Source organism: Ambystoma mexicanum, chromosome 6p (genome assembly GCF_040938575.1).
Source record: "Ambystoma mexicanum isolate Mex_15411 chromosome 6p, UKY_AmexF1_1, whole genome shotgun sequence".
NCBI classification, from domain to species: Eukaryota; Metazoa; Chordata; class Amphibia; order Caudata; family Ambystomatidae; genus Ambystoma; species Ambystoma mexicanum.
The window spans coordinates 566,445,885-566,473,527 of NC_090935.1; positions in this window are offsets into that span (position 1 = coordinate 566,445,885).

The following is a 27,643-nucleotide window of genomic DNA, read 5'->3' on the forward strand; positions in this document are numbered from 1 at the left end:
AATTGCAAATTTAATGCAAAATATACCAAAGTTTGACTTTCAAGTTAAATTCAAAATACACCCAAGATTGAACTTTCAAGTTAAATGCAAAATACACCCAAGTTTGGCTTTCAAGTTAAAATAAAAATACACCCAAGTTTGGCTTTCAAGTTAAATGAAAACTAAACCCAAGTTTGACTTTCAAGCTAAATGCAAAATACACCCAAGTTTGAACTTTCAAGTTAAATGCAAAATACACCCAAGATTGAACTGTCAAGTTAAATGCAAAATACACCCAAGTTTGGCTTTCAAGTTAAAAGTAAAATACACCCAAGTTTGAACTTTCAAGTTAAAAGCAAACTACACCCACATTTGACTATCAAGCTAAATGCAAAATACACCAAAGATTGAACTTTCAAGTTAAATGCAAAATACACCCACGTTTGAACTTTCAAGTTAAAAGAAAAATATATCCAAGTTGGGATTTCAAGTTAAAGGAAAACTACACCCAAGTTTGACTTTCAAGCTAAATGCAAACTATACCCAAGTTTGAACTTTCAAGTTATAAGCAAAATACACCCAAGATTGAACTTTCAAGTTAAATGCAAAATACACCTAAGTTTGGCTTTCAAGTTAAAAGCAAAATACACCCAAGTTTGAACTTTCAAGTTAAAAGCAAAATACACTGTTTGGCTTCAAGTTAAATGCAAACTAAACCCACGTTTGACTTTCAAGCTCAATGCAAAATACACCAAAGATTGAATTTTCAAGTTAAATGCAAAATACACCAAAGTTTGGCTTTCATGGAAAATGCAAAATACACCCAGGTTTGAACTTTCAAGTTAAATGCAAAATACACCCAAGTTTGAACTTTCAAGTTAAATGCAAAATACACCAAGTTGGACTTTCAAGTTAAATGTAAAATATACTCAAGTTTGAACTTTCAAGTTAAATGCAAAATACACCCACTTTGACTTTCAAGTTAAATGCAAAATACACCAAAGTTTGGCTTTCAAGTTAAATGCAAAATACACCCAAGTTTGACTTTGAAGTTAAATGCAAAATACATCCAAGTTTGACTTTGAAGTTAAATGCAAAATACACCCAAGATTGAACTTTCAAGTTAAATGCAAAATACACCCAAGTTTGGCTTTCAAGTTAAAATAAAAATACACCCAAGTTTGGCTTTCAAGTTAAATGAAAACTAAACCCAAGTTTCACTTTCAAGGTAAATGCAAAATACACCCAAGTTTGAACTTTCAAGTTAAATGCAAAATACATCCAAGATTGAACTGTCAAGTTAAATGCAAAATACACCCAAGTTTGGCTTTCAAGTTAAAAGTAAAATACACCCAAGTTTGAACTTTCAAGTTAAAAGCAAACTACACCCACATTTGACTTTCAAGCTAAATGCAAAATACACCAAAGATTGAACTTTCAAGTTAAATGCAAAATACACCCACGTTTGAACTTTCAAGTTAAAAGAAAAATATACCCAAGTTGGGCTTTCAAGTTAAAGGAAAACTACACCCAAGTTTGACTTTCAAGCTAAATGCAAAATACACCCAAGTTTGAACTTTCAAGTTAAATGCAAAATACACCCAAGTTTGAACTTTCAAGTTAAATACAAAATACACCTAAGTTTGGCTTTCAAGTTAAAAGCAAAATACACCCAAGTTTGAACTTTCAAGTTAAAAGCAAAATACACTGTTTGGCTTCAAGTTAAATGCAAACTACACCCACGTTTGACTTTCAAGCTAAATGCAAAATACACCAAAGATTGAATTTTCAAGTTAAATGCAAAATACACCCAAGTTTGGCTTTCATGGAAAATGCAAAATACACCCAAGTTTGACTTTGAAGTTAAATGCAAAATACATCCAAGTTTGACTTTGAAGTTAAATGCAAAATACACCCAAGTTTGGCTTTCAAGTTAAATGCAAAATACACCCAAGTTTGGCTTTTAAGGTAAATGCAAAATACACCCAGGTTTGAAATTGCAAATTTAATGCAAAATATACCAAAGTTTGACTTTCAAGTTAAATTCAAAATACACCCAAGATTGAACTTTCAAGTTAAATGCAAAATACACCCTAGTTTGGCTTTCAAGTTAAAATAAAAATACACCCAAGTTTGGCTTTCAAGTTAAATGAAAACTAAACCCAAGTTTGACTTTCAAGCTAAATGCAAAATACACCCAAGTTTGAACTTTCAAGTTAAATGCAAAATACACCCAAGATTGAACTGTCAAGTTAAATGCAAAATACACCCAAGTTTGGCTTTCAAGTTAAAAGTAAAATACACCCAAGTTTGAACTTTCAAGTTAAAAGCAAACTACACCCACATTTGACTATCAAGCTAAATGCAAAATACACCAAAGATTGAACTTTCAAGTTAAATGCAAAATACACCCACGTTTGAACTTTCAAGTTAAAAGAAAAATATATCCAAGTTGGGATTTCAAGTTAAAGGAAAACTACACCCAAGTTTGACTTTCAAGCTAAATGCAAACTATACCCAAGTTTGAACTTTCAAGTTATAAGCAAAATACACCCAAGATTGAACTTTCAAGTTAAATGCAAAATACACCTAAGTTTGGCTTTCAAGTTAAAAGCAAAATACACCCAAGTTTGAACTTTCAAGTTAAAAGCAAAATACACTGTTTGGCTTCAAGTTAAATGCAAACTAAACCCACGTTTGACTTTCAAGCTCAATGCAAAATACACCAAAGATTGAATTTTCAAGTTAAATGCAAAATACACCCAAGTTTGGCTTTCATGGAAAATGCAAAATACACCCAGGTTTGAACTTTCAAGTTAAATGCAAAATACACCCAAGTTTGAACTTTCAAGTTAAATGCAAAATACACCAAGTTGGACTTTCAAGTTAAATGTAAAATATACTCAAGTTTGAACTTTCAAGTTAAATGCAAAATACACCCACTTTGACTTTCAAGTTAAATGCAAAATACACCCAAGTTTGGCTTTCATGGAAAATGCAAAATACACCCAAGTTTGACTTTGAAGTTAAATGCAAAATACATCCAAGTTTGACTTTGAAGTTAAATGCAAAATACACCCAAGTTTGGCTTTCAAGTTAAATGCAAAATACACCCAAGTTTGGCTTTTAAGGTAAATGCAAAATACACCCAGGTTTGAAATTGCAAATTTAATGCAAAATATACCAAAGTTTGACTTTCAAGTTAAATTCAAAATACACCCAAGATTGAACTTTCAAGTTAAATGCAAAATACACCCAAGTTTGGCTTTCAAGTTAAAATAAAAATACACCCAAGTTTGGCTTTCAAGTTAAATGAAAACTAAACCCAAGTTTGACTTTCAAGCTAAATGCAAAATACACCCAAGTTTGAACTTTCAAGTTAAATGCAAAATACACCCAAGATTGAACTGTCAAGTTAAATGCAAAATACACCCAAGTTTGGCTTTCAAGTTAAAAGTAAAATACACCCAAGTTTGAACTTTCAAGTTAAAAGCAAACTACACCCACATTTGACTATCAAGCTAAATGCAAAATACACCCAAGTTTGGCTTTTAAGGTAAATGCAAAATACACCCAGGTTTGAAATTGCAAATTTAATGCAAAATATACCAAAGTTTGACTTTCAAGTTAAATTCAAAATACACCCAAGATTGAACTTTCAAGTTAAATGCAAAATACACCCAAGTTTGGCTTTCAAGTTAAAATAAAAATACACCCAAGTTTGGCTTTCAAGTTAAATGAAAACTAAACCCAAGTTTGACTTTCAAGCTAAATGCAAAATACACCCAAGTTTGAACTTTCAAGTTAAATGCAAAATACACCCAAGATTGAACTGTCAAGTTAAATGCAAAATACACCCAAGTTTGGCTTTCAAGTTAAAAGTAAAATACACCCAAGTTTGAACTTTCAAGTTAAAAGCAAACTACACCCACATTTGACTATCAAGCTAAATGCAAAATACACCAAAGATTGAACTTTCAAGTTAAATGCAAAATACACCCACGTTTGAACTTTCAAGTTAAAAGAAAAATATATCCAAGTTGGGATTTCAAGTTAAAGGAAAACTACACCCAAGTTTGACTTTCAAGCTAAATGCAAACTATACCCAAGTTTGAACTTTCAAGTTATAAGCAAAATACACCCAAGATTGAACTTTCAAGTTAAATGCAAAATACACCTAAGTTTGGCTTTCAAGTTAAAAGCAAAATACACCCAAGTTTGAACTTTCAAGTTAAAAGCAAAATACACTGTTTGGCTTCAAGTTAAATGCAAACTAAACCCACGTTTGACTTTCAAGCTCAATGCAAAATACACCAAAGATTGAATTTTCAAGTTAAATGCAAAATACACCCAAGTTTGGCTTTCATGGAAAATGCAAAATACACCCAGGTTTGAACTTTCAAGTTAAATGCAAAATACACCCAAGTTTGAACTTTCAAGTTAAATGCAAAATACACCAAGTTGGACTTTCAAGTTAAATGTAAAATATACTCAAGTTTGAACTTTCAAGTTAAATGCAAAATACACCCACTTTGACTTTCAAGTTAAATGCAAAATACACCAAAGTTTGGCTTTCAAGTTAAATGCAAAATACACCCAAGTTTGAATTTGAAGTTAAATGCAAAATACATCCAAGTTTGACTTTGAAGTTAAATGCAAAATACACCCAAGATTGAACTTTCAAGTTAAATGCAAAATACACCCAAGTTTGGCTTTCAAGTTAAAATAAAAATACACCCAAGTTTGGCTTTCAAGTTAAATGAAAACTAAACCCAAGTTTGACTTTCAAGGTAAATGCAAAATACACCCAAGTTTGAACTTTCAAGTTAAATGCAAAATACATCCAAGATTGAACTGTCAAGTTAAATGCAAAATACACCCAAGTTTGGCTTTCAAGTTAAAAGTAAAATACACCCAAGTTTGAACTTTCAAGTTAAAAGCAAACTACACCCACATTTGACTTTCAAGCTAAATGCAAAATACACCAAAGATTGAACTTTCAAGTTAAATGCAAAATACACCCACGTTTGAACTTTCAAGTTAAAAGAAAAATATACCCAAGTTGGGCTTTCAAGTTAAAGGAAAACTACACCCAAGTTTGACTTTCAAGCTAAATGCAAAATACACCCAAGTTTGAACTTTCAAGTTAAATGCAAAATACACCCAAGTTTGAACTTTCAAGTTAAATACAAAATACACCTAAGTTTGGCTTTCAAGTTAAAAGCAAAATACACCCAAGTTTGAACTTTCAAGTTAAAAGCAAAATACACTGTTTGGCTTCAAGTTAAATGCAAACTACACCCACGTTTGACTTTCAAGCTAAATGCAAAATACACCAAAGATTGAATTTTCAAGTTAAATGCAAAATACACCCAAGTTTGGCTTTCATGGAAAATGCAAAATACACCCAGGTTTGAACTTTCAAGTTAAATGCAAAATACACCCAAGTTTGAACTTTCAAGTTAAATGCAAAATACACCAAGTTGGACTTTCAAGTTAAATGTAAAATATACTCAAGTTTGAACTTTCAAGTTAAATGCAAAATACACCCACTTTGACTTTCAAGTTAAATGCAAAATACACCAAAGTTTGGCTTTCAAGTTAAATGCAAAATACACCCAAGTTTGACTTTGAAGTTAAATGCAAAATACATCCAAGTTTGACTTTGAAGTTAAATGCAAAATACACCCAAGTTTGGCTTTCAAGTTAAATGCAAAACACACCCAAGTTTGACTTTCAAGTTGAATGCAAAATACACCCAAAATTGAACTTTCAAGTTAAATGAAAAATACACTGTTTGGCTTCAAGTTAAATGCAAACTAAACCCACGTTTGACTTTCAAGCTCAATGCAAAATACACCAAAGATTGAATTTTCAAGTTAAATGCAAAATACACCCAAGTTTGGCTTTCATGGAAAATGCAAAATACACCCAGGTTTGAACTTTCAAGTTAAATGCAAAATACACCCAAGTTTGAACTTTCAAGTTAAATGCAAAATACACCAAGTTGGACTTTCAAGTTAAATGTAAAATATACTCAAGTTTGAACTTTCAAGTTAAATGCAAAATACACCCACTTTGACTTTCAAGTTAAATGCAAAATACACCAAAGTTTGGCTTTCAAGTTAAATGCAAAATACACCCAAGTTTGACTTTGAAGTTAAATGCAAAATACATCCAAGTTTGACTTTGAAGTTAAATGCAAAATACACCCAAGATTGAACTTTCAAGTTAAATGCAAAATACACCCAAGTTTGGCTTTCAAGTTAAAATAAAAATACACCCAAGTTTGGCTTTCAAGTTAAATGAAAACTAAACCCAAGTTTGACTTTCAAGGTAAATGCAAAATACACCCAAGTTTGAACTTTCAAGTTAAATGCAAAATACATCCAAGATTGAACTGTCAAGTTAAATGCAAAATACACCCAAGTTTGGCTTTCAAGTTAAAAGTAAAATACACCCAAGTTTGAACTTTCAAGTTAAAAGCAAACTACACCCACATTTGACTTTCAAGCTAAATGCAAAATACACCAAAGATTGAACTTTCAAGTTAAATGCAAAATACACCCACGTTTGAACTTTCAAGTTAAAAGAAAAATATACCCAAGTTGGGCTTTCAAGTTAAAGGAAAACTACACCCAAGTTTGACTTTCAAGCTAAATGCAAAATACACCCAAGTTTGAACTTTCAAGTTAAATGCAAAATACACCCAAGTTTGAACTTTCAAGTTAAATACAAAATACACCTAAGTTTGGCTTTCAAGTTAAAAGCAAAATACACCCAAGTTTGAACATTCAAGTTAAATGCAAAACACACCCACGTTTGGCTTTCAAGTTAAATGCAAAATACACCCAGATTTGAACTTTCAAGTAAATGCAAAATAAACCTAAGTTTGAACTTTAAAGTTAAATGCAAAATACACCCAAGTTTGACTTTCAAGATAAATGAAGGCCTTGTAGTTAAGGAATCAAGTCGGAGTCAGATGATAAGGGTGAGCATAGACAAGACTTCAATTGAGTACATAACACGCTGAAAGAGTACCAGCAGAGAAGGAAGTACAAGGGAAATGAGAAAGGAGGGACTAACCCATCAGAATGTGTTGAAAGAGTCATGGTAATCCAATGGTCCAGGGGTAGCAGTTTCAGGGAGGGTTTGGCAGTGACAGGAATCCTGTGTAGAAGCCTGTAAGCAAACAGGGAAGCTGACAGGGACCTTTGTGTTGGGTGCTCCCTCCTCCCGGTTGCTGCTATTGGTCAATGTCGACCTGTGCAACCAATGGGAGCAGGAAACGAGTGCAAGCCCAAGGCAGCATAGGCAAAGTAAAAAGCTGCAGCCATCTTGGAGGCAGGAAGAATACAATAATCCCCAATGAGGGAGAGGCAGAAATAAAGTAAAACATCCAGGTTCTGGGTAGAAATGGTAACCAAAGGTACTGTTATGACTTTGGGGTACTTACCTTATTGTTTGTAGCTTGCTGTTCTTACTTCAGATTTGCAGTAGCTGCTTTTCTAGAGTTAATTATAGCTCTAACGTTCACAAGTGTATCATCTTGTGGCCCAGCAGTGATTTTCTTCAACCAACTCTCTAACTTTGTGCAACACTTTTTGCTATCAAAGAAGTGCCTCAGCTCCATAGACTTGACTCAGCTCCATAGACTTTGTTCCAAAGAGACTTTGGCTATCCTGGCTACCTGTAGACTCTTCCAATCCATTGACTTCGATTGTTACTGTTCCCCATAGGTGATACATTGTTTTTTAAGTAATATTGCTGGGAAAGGTTTTTTATCGAGACTTCATTGGAAAATTTAAAAGTGCACACATGCTCTGAGAACCTGTTCATCCTTTTTCCTTTCATTAAACTTTTCCTTTCTGCCAACCTCAGAATTTACCAAGTACAAAACTGATATATAAATGCCAATACTGTCCTAGTAAGTAAAGTCACCTCAGGGTGTAAGAAGTGTGTATGAAGCATCCCTAAAGAGTATCTACTTGCGTAACTTGATTCTGACAAAGTATTTTGAAGTGTATTTTTATTTTTGCACATTGCCATTTTTAAAGAATTCTTATTTAAAACTGACCGTTAAAGTAATAATTAGTTTACTAGAAAACCTTGAGTGTGAGCGTTACTTGTATACTTGTATTTGTGAATGTCGATGCTACAGCTATACAGCTCACATTTACCCCTCTTGAGATAAGTCTGGCTGCTCAGTCACACTACCAACTTGTGTAGTATAGACCTATACCAATAGGTGGGTTACATAATACCAAGAGGACAAGGGTTGTGTAGACTCCCACAAGGTTACTACATCAATTCTTGCCTAACAATGGGGGACATAGCTTGAGATACTGGTACGCCTGTAACAATATGGTGTTCCAGTTCAGATCCATGGCATTGCAAATAAGGGAAATCCATTTACGTTTGAACAGGTTTTATTGGCAACTGTGTTTCATAACAGTTATGTTCCCTAGTGCTCTCAGCCTGGTTTTAGGAGATGTACAATCTTCATGTTCTTCACTGGATATATTAGGCATGACTGACACGTTTTACACTTTAGGGTTTGCAGTCGGGAGAGAGTGCAGCTTATATACAGATAAATAGGCTGCAATTTAGCATTATTTACGACGACAGTGTTAATTGTAGTTAGCTTGAATACCTTTGCAGTCTTAAGAGCAACTTCAATTTCAACTATATGTCAATCTCGGCAGATAAAAGAGATAGTTTATGGCTACTCATTCCGTGGTGTGTGGCTTGACCAAAATCAGGTTATCCTTCCAGAAGAGCTAAAATGCTGTTTTCCTCATCACTCTTCATCAGTCATCCTGTCAACAGTGTGATAGTGATGCGCGTTGCAAGCTTTGGTCCAATGCTGTTAAGCCCAGTGCTTAAGCATGAAATTCTTATTTTTAAAGTGCCCGGGAGACGGTATATCCTGATCAGAAGTTAAAGATCCATGCACAAATGCTTGGAAAGATCAAGGGATACAATCTATGTTCACCGTCAGAGAACCAATGCCGTGCTGCAACTTATAGGTCTATTCAAATTCGTATGGCACAGTGGGCCCCATCACAAGTTGGCTGGTAGCCCTTAAATGCAGCAGTAACGGTGTTACCCAATCTGGAGTCTGGCATGTTTACCCCCAGCTGAGAACTGGAGGTAAACACGTCGGAAAATGAAATTTTTGGCGCAATTACCGCCAGCGGTATTCCACACAGTAATTGCGCAGAAAATTTCCCATTGGGTCTAACGGAACCAATGGGGAATGGAGAGTAACTGTTAGCACCCAACCCGTGATACAGCAGCAATACTGCCAGACGGGTGGGTGCTAATGCAAATAAAGTTGGGCGGTATCCCAAACGGGATACCGCCCAACTTGTGACGAGGGCCAGTGACTGCAGAATTTGCAAAACTGGATACCTGTAACGGTCGTGTGTTGAATGATGGTAGTGTCATTGTTGGAGTTCAATGGTCACTCATTTTTGCTTTATGTTCAGAATGACTGTATGTATCATTACACAATGCCTGTCATGCTGAAAACATGGAATGCATATTGTCACAACATAGAGGTGTGCATCCACAGATTTACCACCTTGCATGCCTAATCAGCACTGGCTCATGCAGTTCAGAGAAATATAGCTCACATTCCAGAACTCACAAATGCATTGGAAAATGCATTGACAGTTTCCAAATGCAGACTATGCCACCTTCGATGGGTTCTACAATGTCACAATTATCTTCCCCACTTGATTCTTTGTATCGGCCCATCACGTGGGTCTTCCCACTTCAATTTTAAGACCCTCTAGGCATAATCCATAATGCAGAATTTGTCATGACACATCCAAAACTGCCCCAGAACATTCCTCTGCAGAGGGAAAGTAAACAAAACAAGCAAGGCAACCCACTTCAAATCTTGGGATATTATTGAGAGAACATTTGGCATATTCAAAAGTATATTCCTGTGTCTACGTGACATTGTCAGAGTTATTCTTTCATAACCTTGCCACTCACATGAACATCCCTGTACCCGACAATGCGGCCATTATGGGTTCACCAGTAAACAAGCAATAAAACCGGATTGCCTGTATTACCGTAACTGGCAGGATGACCGGCAGAATGCCTGCCGCATTAAAACCCTGCACGTGCTTGGACACCACTGCGCTGGTTAGAGGTAACACCAATACCAGCACCATCACAGCCAGTAATACCGTTGCCAGAAATGACAGCACTGGTAATACTGGAAGTGGAAATAACGGTGCCACAGAATGGGAAGCTCCACTTGGCCATCTTGAAACACAGAATCCACTGTGAATCCACACTTCCACTTGCCATCCAGTCCAGAAAACTGTTGCAGCACCATGGCACAGACAAAGAAAACACTCCTCCCCAATATGCACCAGCGGAAGCCTAAATTCACAGAGGTCGAGCTGACAGAACTTGCTGATGCTGTTGTGTAGAACTCTGAGGGCCTGTTTAGGTCCAGGCAGCGCAAGAGCAGTGGCCAAGGGAAGACAGCCATAATGGCCCTCATTAGGACCTTGGCGGAGGACCATGGCGCTATTAGCACCATGGTCCATGGTGCTAAGTTGCCAACTCCGCCATGGTGGTTGGCGGACTTACCGCCCCATTCCGACCTTGGCGGGGCGGTAAGTCCCCAATCCCCATTTTACCCTTCCCCATTCCCATTTTTGCCCCATAGGGCATAATGGGAGTGGGGAAGGCGTTAATTACGCCACCGTAAATTACGGTGGCGTAATTAACAACAAGGTCCCTTAGCGCCATGGATTTTAACGCCTGCAAAAAGCAGGCGTTAAAATCACCATGGCGCTACGGGAACTCGTACTCAGGCGGTAAGGGTCGGCGAAGTTTACGCCGGCGTAAACACCTTACCGCCTGGGTCGTAATGAGGGCCAATGTCACAGGTGACAGCAGTGGGCACTTTACCTGGCACTGCCAGAAACTTCCACAAGCGATTGGATGACCTCAAGGCAATGGTGCAGAGTCTACTCTCCAGACCCAGGGGGGATACAGCAGTAACTGGATCCAGAATGTTGGAGCCACTCAAACTGGTCCCATGGGAAGAGACAGCCAACTCCATCCTCCACATGGAGGGGATTGGCAGTGCGAAGGCCGGAACAGGCACACATGGTGATGCAGGTGAGTACAACCAACCCCATGTACATGTGTATACAGTAACCATGAGAAAGTGTCCCCCAGTACTGGCACACACCATTAGGAAATGTGACACCAGATGGCCACGACATCAAATGCACAGTGAGGACACACAAGGTCAGGGAATGCAGGGATACATTGCATTGCACATGCACCATAGGTGACACATGTATGCAAATTCAGGGATACTTGTGAACCACCCATGTGTACCACGTATGTCCATGTCAACACATGATGCCCCACAACACACATGAAAACACCCCACCCTGCCAGCCCAACAGTCAGTGAGCATGTTCATGCACTCTGTACTTCCCCAGCAGGCACCCCCACATGTGTGAGCGGCAGCACTCATTGCACCAACACTACCCAAGGCAATCTGGACAACAGTGCATTAAATGTTGTATGGACATCCTGCAAGTTCTCAAACAAGTCCATAACATGACTGATGGAATGTCATTCTATTCCTGACAGGTACGCAGTCCACTGACAGCAATGAGGCAGGAGCCTCAACTGCAGGCACTGCACCTCCCATGCAAAGCCAACATCCCTTGCCAGTTATAGCTTTCAGCAGAGCATAGTGATAAGGCTGACACCACCATCACACCCTCAACCACTACCCAAGGCCACATTGGAGACTCCATCAACCATCGTGGAAGACCCAAATCCTACGGTTGTGCCAAGTAACCCCACCAGCAGCCAGGCAGGTGACAACTGTCACAGCAGCCAACAATCCCATGCCACAGTCACAACCGCACAAACCACGGCTGTCCCAGCAGTGGTGCACAGCCATCAGGGTACCAGCACACTGTCATCCCCACCACATGCTTCACAGCCACTGGAACATCGTGACCGGGCCCATGTACTATCCACCGATGAGGAGGAGGAGGAGGAGCATGACATTGCTGAATTGTCCCCATGAATCAGCCCTGAGCCACCACAGAGCCCACACAGCCCACCACCACTACTTGCTACCAACATGGCAGCAGAACATGCCAAGCTGGAGGTCATAGAGTGGCACCAGGCTACCATATAAGCACATGTGGGGCATCAGTTCAGCGGAAAGCAGGCCATGTGGGAGTGCCTGCAGGGGTGTACCTGCAGGATCATTCGATCACTTGGGCATTCCACTGCCGCCTTGGTGGCACTGGGACAGAGGGTGCAGGAGCACACTGAGTCCACCTCAACCTCTGCAGAGGCAACCAAGCAGGCCATCCAGTTGACCCTGCAATACATCTGGACACAGAGCTCAAATCCCTACACCTCTGCAACACCCACTGAGGGTTCATTTACAAGTACACCAAGGCGCCGTTCACAGCACTATCTCACAGCCAAAGGGCACGGGAAGGCACCCATGCCAAAGAGGGGCAGGAAATGACTATCAGATACTGTGAGGGTGAATTGAAGGTATACTTGGGGACGGGAAGGAGAGTTGTGGGGGATGCTGGAGGGGGGAGCTGGGGAGGTGAGTCTGGGAGGGGAGTTGGGGAGAGCGGGTGTGAAGGAGAGGTGGAAAGGGGTTTTGGGGTGTAGAAGTGGGCAGGGGAGATGATATGTTGTGGAAGGTCAAATCACCTTAACACAAACATTCCATGAAAACATGAACAATACCTGCACATTCCTCATTGTGTCAAAGTGTTTAATGTTGCATGTGACTAGATACATGTCTATCAGTTCCTGCTGAGCCAAGCATCCCTGCCTGGCCTCAGCCCACTCAGTGTGTGCCCACAAAGCATGCACAGGCACTGTGTTGTCCTCCTCTGAGGGTGGCATATCTTCATCCGGGAGCAGTGGAATATTGCGCTGAACATATATATTGTGCAAAATGCAAAATGCAAGAACTATCTGTCCCACCTTTTCCAGCCTGTACATCAGTGCACTTCGTGAGTAGTTCTGGCAATGGAAGCGCACCATCAGGTGTACAAAGGAGCACTCCACACAAACCCTGGTGTGCATGTGTGCCAGGTTGTACGCCACTTCCTGCGACGTCTGGGGATTCCTGAGTGATGTCATCAACCAGAGCACTTGGGGGTATCCAGAGTCACCTGCAAGTGGAAATGATATAGGTGTGAACCACAACGGTCAGCTGTTGTGTTGCAAGTAACAGCAAGTTAGTGAACAGTCTCAACATGCATTTCATGTGTCGATTCACATGACATGAATTCATAATTAAGTCCTTGCATGTGTGGTGTATCACTGAAGGGGTGTGTACTGTTAGACTTGGTACGTCTGGATCACAACTCACAGCCAAAACCATGGTGGCTGGTTAGGGCCTGTGCACTGCTCCCATGCATCAGATTTGATGGGTGCCTGCCATGTTACAGGGTGTCATGTGCAGTTTCCCAGTGTGGTGTCCATGTTTGGGTCAATGGCCATGGTAGCCTCTGTACATGCCATGCCATCAGCCAGTGTGCTGTATCTTGGTAGCCTTTTGGCATCATGTCATGTCATCCGTTTGGCACTACACATTCCCGATGAACTAGGAGTCCCATTGGTGTCAGGGGCCCTACACCTAGTTGTTCGCCACCTCATCACACACCAGGGGCGTCTGGGGCAGGGCAGGCTTTTGAGAATTACTGTGTCTCCATGGTGCTAATGGTCTCCATGTGCATTATTGTACAGTGTGGTTCAACTTGGAATGGACGTCAGCCTTGCTCATGTTGCCATCTGTCATCTTCTACCTTTTTCCTTTTTTCCCGGGGGGGGGCCCTAGACATACTGTGGACACCACTAGATGGCCCAACCCCCCTTGCAGCCTATGAATGTTGTGGGATGTGTGGTGTTGCATTCTGGTACATGTAGTCCAGTGTGTGAGGCCGGCATGTTGGGGTTGCATAGCTTGGCCAATTCCTGCTGCATCATGGTCCATGTCCTACTCCTGTTGAGTGCATCCTGTCATGTGTGAGGTGCGCGGATGGGTCCAGCATGTACAGGGCCAAGTAAGCTTTCAAAATGTGTGCCCCCAATTGCATGTCACTCGTACAGCAAGGTCAGTGTATTGGACATGTACTCACCCAACATCCAGGTCCATTGGCGTCTGTGCCTCTTCATGTCCCCCGGCAGCGTGCTGTTTTGCAGGACCATGGCGTTGTATGTGGATCTGGATCTTGAGGGAGTGGTACTGCTTGTTGTTGTGGTACACCTCCTTGGATGCCTGGGGTGTTATCAACTCCAGATGGATGCAATGCAGGGCACCAAGTACATTGGGCAAGTGTTCCTTGATGGCGTTCTCCTGTGCCGGGGTGGTTGGGAGTCTGATGAAATGTCCAATATGGTTCAGGTGTCCTGTCAGCACCTGTCCAAGCACAATGGCGATGGCTGGCTGTGAGATGCCATGCAGCATGACCACTGTGTGTTGAAACATGCTGGTCACCAGGAAGTGCAAAACCAGCTTCACCAGCGGTGGAATGGCTGTGCTAATATTGACCCTGCTTCCAATATCCTCCTGGATCACGGTCAGTAGTTCCACTATGGTGTCCCTGTTGAGGTATCTGTCCATCTGTTTGGTTCCAGGGTGAGGCCCTGACCTGGGGTTTAGGTGCTCTCCCTGTCCGCCATCTCCTCCTCACCATCGGCCTCCTCCTCCTCTCCTCTGCTGCTTGCTCCCTGTGGTAGTCCTCCTGCATGTCAATGTCTAACTTCAAAAGTTGCATGCTCACCCTCACACAGACCAGTGACAACTTGGTGGTGTTGGATTGATGTTTTGAAGATGTGGGTGGGGCCCTCATGAACCCTTCATATGCTCATTGGTTGCACCTGGGTTGTTTGGGAGCACCTGTGGCCTGTTTTCACTCACCTGTGGGCATTTACCTCCAGCTTGCAGGTGGAGGTTTATCCGACATGCTGTTGCTGGTATAACCAGCATAATTTGACAGTATAACTGCTGTTTTCCATCTCTGGAACAGCCGGTAATACCATTGGCTAAGGTAACAGCGTCTGGTATTCCATTTCCGCTAATACTGTAACCTGTGTGTACGATGACGGTATTAACAGTGATGGTGTAACTGGCAATGGTGTTACCGGCTATTCATGATTGGCCGGTATGGTAAACGTGGCGGTAACCAGTATTGCAACCACTTTTGCCATATGCCGGCAAACTCATAATGAACCCCAATGACTTTTTCAGCAGAGGATGAGGATGATGGTATGTCTGCATGTACTGGTTTTGTAGCATGCATCATTTTGCTTCCACAGGGGCATCAAGGCGCAGAGTATTATAGGACGTACAATTACAACTTAGATTCTGTCCGACCCAAGCAGTTACCTAGGAAAAAGAAATGTTAGCTGTGTTCAAAATGTTAGCAGTGGAACATTAGAAATGGACACTGAAGAACATCTCTCCTAAAACAGCCGTCTGCTGACCCTACTTGCCAGGCTAATTATCGCCCTATCTCTATCATCCCTTTTTTGGGCAAAGTCATGGAGAAGCTGGTCATCCCCAAACTGAACCTCCACACTGAAGTGGCTGGCTGCCTCCATGATCACCAGTCTTGTTTAAGGGCTTCCAGAGGCACGGAAACTGCTCTCTTGAACACACGTGAAAACAAGTCTCTAATCTGGACTCAAACACTCCCTCTGTTCTGATCCTCCTCGATCGTTCTTCTGCCTTTGACACAGTCAACCACTCCATCCTCTTAAACCGTCTCCTTCATACCCTAGGCATCACGGACAGGGTACTGGCATGGTTACCTCCTTCCTTTCATACAGACCATCCCAGGTGCAAATGGGGTCTTTTCTCTCCTTCACCTCACTCTCTACCTGTGGCAACCCTTAGGGCTTGATACCATTGGTATGACTTTTCAGCATCTACCTGGCCCCTCTGGCCCACCTGATCTCCACTTTCTCCCCTCATTTCCAGTGTTATGCAGATGACACACAGCTCTCTGCCAAGTTGCCATCATCTACCTCCTCCTCCCTCATATCTGATTGCTTGACTGCTATTCAGGCATGGTGCACTGCCAATGATATTTGCCTGAATGCCGGTAAGACAGAGATACTTCTCATTGGGAGGCCTGCTCCCTGTTTCCCCCCCACTCCCTGGCCAGACTCCTTGGGTCCCCTACCCTCACCCACTAGTGAGGCCAAACACCATGGGATCATCTTAGACTCCTCTCTCTCTTTCTCTCCACACATCTCAGACCTTGCCAAGAAGTCCAACTTCAGCTGCACCTTCTGAGGGGCATTCTACCTTTCCTCACCTTCCCCCAGAATCTCAACGTCTCCAGAGCACTAGGCTGGACTACTGCAACAGTCTCTTCCTCATTCTGCCTCTTTCCTCCCTCCGCCCCTTTCAACTATTCCAGATTAGGACTGCAAGATTTATCCTTGGCCTAAAGCACAGGGACCATAGCTCTCAAGCCCTAAAATCTCTTCACTGACTCCCGGTGACTGCAAGGATCAAATTCAAGACCCTTTGCATCATCCACAAGGCTGTCTTGGGCCTGGAACCTCTCTACGTCAAACTTCCCTCCCTAAATGCTGCCTGTCCATAGCCCTTTGGTTCTCTGGCTCCAACTCTCTACAGGTCAAACGTTTCTCCAAGCAGAGAGTGGGAGATAGATCCATTTCCTCAGCTGGTTCCTCCTTCTGGATTGGCCTTCCTGCCCCTCTCAGACTTGAGCCGAATCTTCTTAAGTTCTGGAAACTCCTCAAGACTTTCCTCTTTTCTTCCTTCTCTCTGCCTCTTCCGTGCTAACTCTCCCTCTACCACTGCAATGGAGGCCTAGTCCCTTCAGAGTCAAACAGGGGCCAGACCACCCCCTACCAGTCCCCCCAGCATCCCTTGCCAGCATTTTCCCTCGGGCTCCCTTTCTCAGACTTGCCCAACCTGGTCCTCCCTGTCCACCACACTCATCCTCCCTTCTTCTGGCACGTGCTGTCTTGGCCCTCCCAGCACATGCCCATCCATTCCTTTGGGCACCCCAATCCTACACATCTTCCTCTACACTCCTAACCCCCTGAACTTACCACCTTGTCATGCACTTGCATGGTAGGATTGTCACAATACCAATATAACAGTTTTCTGTTGTTCTCCCATGTCCCCTTCATCCCCATCTTGTCTTGTGGCTCCTGGAAACACTTGTGTATAGGCGACATACAAATGTCCAATAAATAACATAAAATAAATACACACATGAGGCAGGTGCTTGTGCATTTTCGTTATATCTTTATCATATACGTCTTCACACATGGCCAGTTTACTGTTGCTAGCACGTGGTGGAGTGCCCTTGCCCTCTCTGTGCAGCATCAGTGGGAGTAAGGTGAGTTGAATGGAGTGCCTGTGGCCTCTCTTTGCAGTATCTGGGGGGCTACTTGGGTTGAGTAGAGTGTCTTTACCCTCTCTGTGCAGTGTTAGGGGGACTAGATGAGTTGAGTGGAGTGCCTGTGCCCTCCATGTGCAGTGTCAGGGAGACCGAGTGAGCTGAGTTTCCTGCCCTACTCTGTCTTTTGTTGAGCATGTGGTGGCAAGCGATTCCGCTTTTTCAGTGCTCATTTTCAGAAACGGTGTGTAGTAGAACCTTATTGCAGTGTATAGATGACTCACACCCTTCCTATCTCTAGTTTACGCTTAGACTACCCTTCCTGGACAGAGATATGTGTTTATGCACATGCTTTGTTACTGCTGCTAACAGCCCACACTGGTTCTCTGAAAAATTCAGTAACCTCCTCTCACCCTAGTTAAGGAAAACCCGCTCCTCATGTAACTCTGATTGACACCGTCAATGGTGACCTCTGCATAGACATATAAATACAGGACAGGGTATTTCCTCTCCTGTGCATCAAAAGCAGATATGTCTTCCTCTTAAATTGGATCTGATCCCTCCTAAACACTTTTATTGGTGGAAACATCCTCAGCTGTTTCTGTTGGTTGACCTACGCTGCTGTTCTGCACTGGCGTCTGTTTTTGTGGTTATTCCACCAGCTCTGTTGCACAGCATGAAATACAAGGAGGTCCAAATACAATGCCCTGCAACACTGACATCACACAAATATGACAATAACAGGTCCCCTTCTTGAGCCCTTTGCCAGATGGCCATAAGCCTAGTCTGTGGGCTTACATGACACAAGGCCCTTTCATGGGGGCAGGAACATTGTCACCTGGTAATGGCCCGTGGAAGGAGGCATGATTAGGATGACATCATTATGGCAAAGAAGAGCAAAATGTTTTCTCTATGAGAACAGGAAACACATGAGGCATTTGTTAATTGGGGCTGGAGCTTATGCAAACCATTATTAGACTCTGCCATAGCATTTTCTACTTGCAATGACACTAGAACCAGTGCAATGATCTGATCAACAGTACACGCTTCGAAGCAAACAACCATACAGCAGTTCTGCAAACTTACTTTTTACATTGTCCTCTGATTTATTGACACCAAGGACATTATCCAACCTGCCCATGTCCATTATGGCCAGCAGCTTCTCCTGCATGTTATGTTATGATAAAGGACATTTATATCGTACACTATCATCACCAGAGTGGCCCCCTGGCACTCTGGCAGATCTGAAAGGAGAGAGGGTAGGGTAAATTAGTAGGACAGAGCGGGAGAGAGAGCAGGAGCACTGTGATGTGCCATTGGCAGCTTCAGTTCGGTTAACACTGTTCGCTGAGCTTAGGTGTGCTTTTCGTTTGGTGGCATCACTATGAGACGCATGGTTATCTTCACAGTTTTGTCCAGATTTGAAGTTAATTTTTGCCGTTCTAACTTGATGTGATGCAAGCTAATCTTCACAATTCTATCTTGATGTGCAGGAAGCTAATCTACCCAATTTTGTCTAGATGTGACGCAAGTTAATCTTCACAGTTCTATCTAGATGTGACGCAAGACAATCTTCACAGTTTTATCTAGATGTTATATACGCTAATCTTCACAGTCTTGTCTAAATGTGGTGCAAGTTAATGTTCACAGTTCTATCTTGATGTGACGCAAGCTAATCTCCACAATTCGGTCTAGATGTGACATAGCTATTTTCCACAATTTTGTCTAGATGTGATGCATGTTCCGCAATTCTATCCCATTCCTACTAGCTCAAATGCAAACTGTGGCTGAAATAACACAATTGGCATGATGTAGAGTGTGGTCACCTTACACAATGAGGCTGATTTCAAGATGGCTACCTTGTATAAATTAGGTCAATGCTGACTATGGGTGATAGGCATGGATCGGAAGCTGACATAGTGGTGGACACGAGATGTGCTGTTGTCATATCACAGCGGGTATATGCTTTAGACCATAAATATTAAATCAGAAAGGTGAGGCTGTTTAGTGGGGTACAGTGGTGGCTATACCCCATCTCCAGCGCCTGGGTTGAGATTGTTAAAGTTGTGTGTTGCTCTTTGGTCGTAAGTGGGCTCTGCTTGACATCACCTCCACGGAGCTCCTAGGGCACAGTTCCCTCCTTGCAAATTCTAAGTGCTCCCTGTTCTGTCGGATGCTAATTAGTGATTAATGCTCTTATGTCTCCTGCTACGGTTCTTTATATAGGGCTTCAGGGTTTGGCTTTGTGTTTTTTTTCTCATTTTTATTCTTTAATTGATTCCATCTGGTTCTGAGTTGAAGAGCCAGGTTTTGAGTAGTTTCCTGAATTTTAGGTGGTCCTTTGTATTTCATATTTCTTTCAGGAGGGTGTTCCAAGTTCTTCCTGTCAGGTGAGAGAAAGATGATCCCCAAGTTTTTTTCTTGTGTATGCTTTTGGTTGAAGGCAGATGTCGTTGCTTGATTTGAGTTTTCTTGTGGGTTAGTAACTGGTTATATTGTTTTGTAGGAATTCTGCTCCTAGGCTGCGGACTGCTCTGTGCTTACTGCACATTGTTTTGAACGCGATTTGCTGCTTGATCGGAAGCCAATGTAACATTTTTAGCACTGGGGTGATGTGGTCTCTTCGTGTTCGTTTAAGGAGAAGTCTGGCCGCTGTGTTTAGGATATGTTGCGGCTTCTTTAGCAAATGTGCCAGCATTCCGAGGTAGAGGATGTTGACATAGTCAATTCTTGACATGATGAGGGTGATGATTGTCAGTGCTTTGAGGGTGAAGGACAGGAATGGTAGGATTATTTTTTATCAAGTGTAGGAAGAAGAAGCATTTCTTGATTATTGTGTTAACTTGTGGTTCTAGTGTTAGTGTGTTGTCCATTACGATTCCAAGGTTTTTGATTATTTTCGATGGTGCGGATACTGTCACTAGTTCTGAGGGCCATGGTATCTGAGTGTTATCATCCAGGTTTTTGGACAGAACTATGATTTATGTTTTTACTTGGTTGAGTTGTAGGGTGTTTGTCTTCATGCAGTCGTAGAGTTCTTTGAGACATTCTCCCAGCGTTGTGTTCTCTTCATGTGCATCTTCGATTTTATACATGATTTGTCTGTCATCTGCATAGTTGTAGCATGTAAGGTTGTGTTTTTTGATGATCTTTATTAGCGGAGCCAGGTAGATGTTGAATGATGAAAGCAAATTGAGTCATCCTTCTTAAGTACCCAACACACAAGCTATATGAGTACCAACTCTAGCAATCCAGTGTCCATTACGATAGGTTTCCCAAAGACCCCGTCTTGCAACTTTACTACATTTAGGGCACCATTGAGCAGTGCCCTCTTTGGAATCCTCTCTTCAGGCACCAGGAAGAATCACTCAAGAGACCACAAGATCAGTTCAGTGACCCAGCATCTCCTATTGCTCGAACCCCACACCCGAGTTTATGCTGAGTTTGCTGGTTTGGCGGGGTCATGTTTGTATTTTGTTTGACCGTTATGCTTTGTAGGATTTGATGGATATCGCTGATTTTATTTTTTAAGTGGTTCTACTAGGTCGTTGCATAGTTTCTGTGAAGGTACTGGGGTGTTGTTGCATCCTGGTGGATTACCCATTTCGTTTATGTTGTTCAACAGTTCTTTTTGGGTGTTGGTGGCTTCAGTAATTCTCTTGTCATAGTGCTTCTTTTTGGCATTTTGAATTTTCTTTTTGTAAGATCAGATTTGACATTTGAATTGAGCTCTCTTTTCTTGGTCAAATTCTTTCCTCCATTCTGGTTCCAGCTTCTTGTTGTTCTTTTCCATGGTATTGAACATTGGCGTAAACCATTTTGCCATTGCTGTCTTTTGTGATGGTGTGAATGGTTTGTCAGGGGAGATGCCGTCGATTGTTTCAGCGATCCATTCATGAAGTAGCTCTGTTTTTCCATCAAGGTCCGCTTCATCCAGTATAATTGTGGTTGGTTTTATGAGTTCAAGTTGATCTATTAAGTTGCTCACTTTGACGGCCTTCCAGTTTCTTTTCGTGATGGTTGGGAGTTTATTGGGGTGCTTGGATGATTTAGTTGGTAGGATGATCACAAATGGAATGATGAGGTGGTCGCTCCAGAGTATCAGTATTGGTGGTGAAGTGGAGATAAGATTTTTGTTGGCGAAAATTCCGTCAAGTGTGTGTCCCACTGTGTGTGTTGCTCCTTTGACCAATCGTAGTTTCATGGTTTTTAGTTGCTTGATTAGCGATTTATGGGAGTTTGCATTTTCTTCTTCAAAACAGATGTTGAAGTCCCTGAGGATTATCAGATGTTCATGCTGGATCGCTAGGTTGGTAATGACGTCTATGAAGTTGTCGACAAACGTTGCATCGTATTTCGGTTGTCCATAAATCAGTTTGAATTTTACATTTGTTTTTGGGTTTACTGTCAAGTGAAGGACCGTGGACTCACAGTTTTTGATGTTAAGTGGTTTGACTGTTTTTATTTTCATATGTTGCTTGAATGCTATTGCAAGACCTTCTCATTTTTTTTTCCTTTTCTGTTTAACTATGTGCACTTTAAGTTGTCGGGTAGGCAGCTGTGGAGTGTGATTTTGAAGTTGTCATCCAATCATGTTTCTGTGATGAATAGGAGGTTGATACCGTCATTGAACAGTAGGTTGTATATCTCTTGCGTTTATTAGGTTGCAGTAGAGTTTTTTGGCCTGAATAAGTTTGTTTTTTAACATCAATTGTATCTAGTGATTGTTGCTTTGGTTTGCTCCCATGTTGTGTGCAGGCTGTGATGGTGGTTTAGTCATATCTGTGTCGTTGGTGAGTAGATATGCTAGGTTAAGTATTGGGTTACTGTTTTCTTCAGGTTCCTCTTCTACATTTTGTTGTGTTGTAGTTGAAGTCGGTGTTTCCGTGATGAATAGGAGGTTGATACCGTCATTGAACAGTAGGTTGTATATCTCTTGCGTTTATTAGGTTGCAGTAGAGTTTTTTGGCCTGAATAAGTTTGTTTTTTAACATCAATTGTATCTAGTGATTGTTGCTTTGGTTTGCTCCCATGTTGTGTGCAGGCTGTGATGGTGGTTTAGTCACATCTGTGTCGTTGGTGAGCAGATATGCTAGGTTAAGTATTGGGTTACTGGTTTCTTCAGGTTCCTCTTCTATATTTTGTTGTGTTGTAGTTGAAGTCGGTGTGTGATGCTAGAAATGCATCAGAGGGACAGGGCCTCCGTATCCTTGTCCTTTACTGCTTTTTATCGTGTGTTCTGTTGTGTTTTCCGCACAGGATTTCATGTGGGACACCTGGCGGTGCAGCTCTCTCCTTTGGTTTTGGTGAACAGACCCTTGGGATACCGTTATGGCACCCATGGGTAGGGGTGCAACCATGTGCCCCTAGTGTATGTTTTTCGGCACCTGTGTGTGACCCACAGAGCAGGGTACGGGCTGGTGGCAGCTCTGTGCTGAATTGACTGGTGCCCTGAGTGTCCTGCATTTTGGGATGCCCAGGACCTGTCATTGGAATCGGTAGATTCCTGATGGAGACAAGATGGCCCCTGTGGCCTCTTGCCTTCCATTGCCTGTTACCTTGATCTTCCCGAAGTCCCGGGAAGCCCTGACTCTGTCTCTTCCCGCTGACAGGCTGTTGGGTGGAAGTTCTATATATGGTAGTGTGGGGAAGTGCTGACCAGACTGGCTGGAGCCTTCTCAACAACCGTATGTTGTGGGTACGCCTGTGGGTGGGACCTGGGTAAATGGAGTGTGTGACGAATATGCATTCTATGTTGTGGGTGTCTAGTATCTGGTGTTTGACACAATGACTGAGACAGCCCTGCCCGAAACCGGTATGAATGCAGTGTGGAGTGTTGAATGGCTGGGTACTTGTCCCAATACACATAACTTGTTGTGCGTGTCTAGAGAGAAGTGAATGGCCTAAATGCTCTGTGCCTGATTGGCTGCCTGCCTGCTGAATGCCCTTAGTCATGATAGGATGCTTGAGTATGACCCAGCGGAATGAATGGGAGATCAACAGTATATCTGGGCACCTCTCACTGCTAGGAATCATGTTCAGAAGCTGAAGTCCTGTCACGATGCCCGCTCCTGGGGAGCCGGCTCAGGCCCTGCGTCCCCGAAAGCGGACATCAAGTCCCCGGGGAAGGTCCCAGCAACCCCTTATAGGGGCCCTTTGGACAGCGTCCTGGCGCCTATGGCGCCAGGCTCATAGAAAACGTCAGTCCTGGCGCCATAGGCGCCAGGCTCATTATGAAAGTGTTTGGGTGCACTTACCTGATGCAGACCATGCTGCAGAACCCTGGCCTCCTTGAGGCCTGAAAGGAACTACTTTACCTGTGGGACTCATTTACCACCCGGGCATGGTCGGGGAAGGATACATACCGGATTGGGAAGGACACATTCTAGGAACTTCTTCCAAGGCTATTTAAACCACACCCGATCAGCCACACGTGCTTCGCGTTGTTCTGCATCTAGCAGCTGGACGCTCACCGTGTCTGCTCCTGCATCCTGACTTCTGCCACACCTGCCAGCAGCCTGAATCACCTGCAAAGGAAGGGAACAAGAGAACAGAAGAAGGAAAAGGCCTTACATGCTAAATCTGCATCCCGGAGACATTTCGCCGACGATCTTGAAAAGGAAGACATTGGGCCTCATTACAACCCAGGCGGTAAGTTACCGCCTGGGCCGTGACTTTACCACCATGGCGTAAACTACGTTTACGCCATGGTGGTTGGCGGACTTACCGCCCCATTCCGACCTTGGCGGGGCGGTAAGTCCCCAATCCCCATTTACCCTTCCCCATTTTTGCCCCATAGGGCATAATGGGAGTGGGGAAGGCGTTAATTACGCCACCATAAATTACGGTGGCGTAATTAACTCCATGGTCCCTTAGCGCCATGGATTTTAACACATGCTAAAAGCAGGTGTAAAATCCGCCATGGCGCTAAGGGACCTCGTACTCAGGCGGTAAGGGTCGGCGCTGTTTACGCTGCCGTAAACCCCTTACCGCCTGGGTCGTAATGAGGCCCATTTATTTTTAAAAGCACATCACATCGATCGCTGCAGCGCCTCATTCTACTCATCTTACAGGGCGCTTCCATGTTCTGCAGTGACCATCCGGATTCACAGTCGCGCCCCAGCGCCTAGGGAGAAAAAGACAATAACGAAGGTGAGAGAAAGAAGGGAAAAGGGAAGCTAAATCTCCATGTTAAGACTTACCTGCTGGGTCATTCCCTTTTCGTTTCGGGTCCGTGCCGCATCCAGGCATTTTCGGACCCCGGCCCCTAAGGGGAAAAAGACATCAGCGTTAATGAGCGAATGAAAAGACATTACCAAGACGCTCATTAAAGACTTACCTGATTTCCACAAGGATTTCACCTCTCATCTCGGGTCGGTGCCTGTTCCCCGCCATTCCGTACCCCGGCCCCTATGGGGAAAAAGACACTAGCATTAGAACATTAATGCATGGACACAAGGGGAACCACTTATCAAAAACTTACCTGGAAGCCAAGCAAGTTTGGTTCTCACCAATCTGAAAACTGGATACCAACGCGCCCCTGCATCAGAAGCAGGATGGAGAGCTCGTCCTTCCAGACCCTAAGGTGAGACGCTACGGGGAAGCACAGAAGGGTTTTGAGGAGGGTGGGAGGGGTAAGTGGGAGGCCGATTGCATTACCCCGCAGATAGTTAACCCCCTATTTTCACCTACAGAAGGATACTTCTGCGAGTCAGACAAGCCAGATTTGGGGCCCTGTCCAGTCCGTCTCCCGACCCCTGCGCATCACCTTAGACGAGGTCACAACAGCGCGAACCAGGCCAGCGCCTCCGTGGGAGTCAGGTGAGCGTTACAGTCCACTACGACGAGTAACTGGAGTAACTGAAGCTTGACCTTGAAGCCGTGCTGGAAGAGAAGAATTGCTGTTGCTCTCCTTCATCACTCAGAAAGCTGCTGTGTCTCCAAGGACTAACCCAGAGAGGACCTGGTAAGGCACGCTCTTCCCGAGATACGAGGGACCCTCGTGCACCAGCTGATCTTTGCCAAAGCTCCCTGGTAGACAGACCTATGACAGGATGCCGACGGGAGACGGGGACTGCCGGGGAATCCCAAAGAGAAGCGCCCGGACTGTTGTCCACCACTGACAACGACCACCGTCGCCGACTGGAGCGCCGTGCTCCCATTTGCCTAAGAACTTAATTTGAGCCATGGCCGCTCTCGTCTGCATCGCCGCCTGCTTTATCCCGCTGGAGAAGGCCCAACCGTTTCCCAACACCTAAAGACCACAGAGATACAGACGACTCGACGCCCTTGCTGTGCCACAGTTCTTCAACATCTCTTTGCGGTCCAGAACTACTGTCACCGAGGTGCCTCGCACGCCTTTTCCTTGCAGGATGCCAACGCTCCGTCGTCGACGAGCACCGCTAGGAATGAAGCTGCCACTTCACTGCCGTAGTTCACCCTGTTAACTGTCAGACGTTCGACGACCCGTGACTCCTGCCTTAAAGGGAGGGCTATCAAGAAGGACCATCGATTCACCGATGACGAACGCTACAATTCCAGGTACTTTGGGGCTGTAGAACTATTGTAGAGGGAAATAAGACTTGTAGAACAATATATGGACTGGGCTTGTGATACATCTTTGCTTTACAGGTTGCCCAGGTGGCGGGATCTCCACACAGAATTGTGCCTAGTTGGTAAAGGCCAGTATTCTGCCAATTGTTCAACCATCTTGCTTTCCTTCCCCTCTCTACTACTGGTTTCTTCTTTATTGATCTGTGTGACATTTTGACAGTATAGTTGATGCACTTTAATGGGATCTGATAATATTTGTGGTACCAATTTAGAACTGTATGTATTTACCATTGTTGATTTCCTGAGCACAAAGTGAGTTATTGTGATAGTGTACAAAACCTTGAATATTAATTATATAAAAACTGTGTTTTAACTAATACAGTGTGTGGAGGCTTGGGGACTACACTGTACTTAAGAACCAGCCTGCATCACCTCCTGAGAAGCTTGGCCTTGATTGTTCGACTACGTTACCAATAATAGAGAATCTTGGCTGGGGTCCTCTGTGCCTCTCCTCTACCATATAGAGAGCAGAAGTGCAGACAGCCCCCTCCAGTCCTTACACGGTGTCCTCGTGCTTTTGTGAAATACGGAGTGAGGGTATTGATTTTGTTCTTATTCCTTCTGGCCGTTCTCTTCTTTTTCTGTGTGGCTCTGTTATGTTGTTGGTCATTCTCGCATCATTGGTCGGATTGACTTGTTCCGGTGAGTGGTTTGTCGCAAGGTATGGTGATAGGTATAGAGACTTTTCTTTTCTTCTGGCGTGTGTTCTGTTCTCAACCATATTTGTCGGGGTGTGTTCCACAGTTGTGATTCTGTGGTGTGGTTCCATTTGGCATATTCCTTCTCCTGTTTGTCTTTCATGTTGTCCTGTTCGTTTTCGTGGCATTTTGCATTCCTTAACGGTAGATTAATTTAGACGTTTCCTTGATTTTGGGTTGTCAGTGTTGTGGTCCTTTAGAGTTAGTTGGTTTGTGTTTAGGTTTCAGGGGCAGTAGCCCACATGCAATGCCTTCCTGATTGAATTGTGTTGGTTCTTGGCTTGCTTGTGTCTGTGATTATAGGTGTAACAGTTTAGTGTTGGGTGGTCTTCTGGCTTGATATGTCAGGCGGTTGTGTGGGAGGGGTATGCAGGCTATCCATGCAGTAGCCGGTGGGTCCTTACCTTACCACTGGGTTTACTAGGGATGGAATACAGTGGGGGAAGTCATAGGCTTGATGGGACTCAATGTTTATTGTTGGGGTTTCTGGTTATCTCTATAAACGGTTGTCTAAGCTTAAAATATAGTAGGTATTGAGAGACACCTAAATTGTGTTTCCTGGATAGCATGGAAAAGGCCTAGGTTTCAGGGCACCGTAGTCATAGAGATGCCTCAAGATTCTAGTTTCCTAGATAGTAGAACTATGGCTATCAGGCACAGCCGGTCTGTCTGCTACATTTCAGGCTTACTTCTAAATGTGGTTCTCAGGCTCAGTCAGGCTAATTTTGAAGTAATGCTATCTGGTACAATCAGGATAAATGTGAAATGATGCTATCTGGCACAATCAGGTAATTTGGCAGAATCAGGCTAAATGTGAAATGAGGTTATCTGGCACAATCAGGCTAAATGTGAAATTAGGTTATCTGGCACAATCAGATTACCTGCACAATCAGGCTAAATGTAAAATGGGGCTGTCTGGCACAAGAAGGC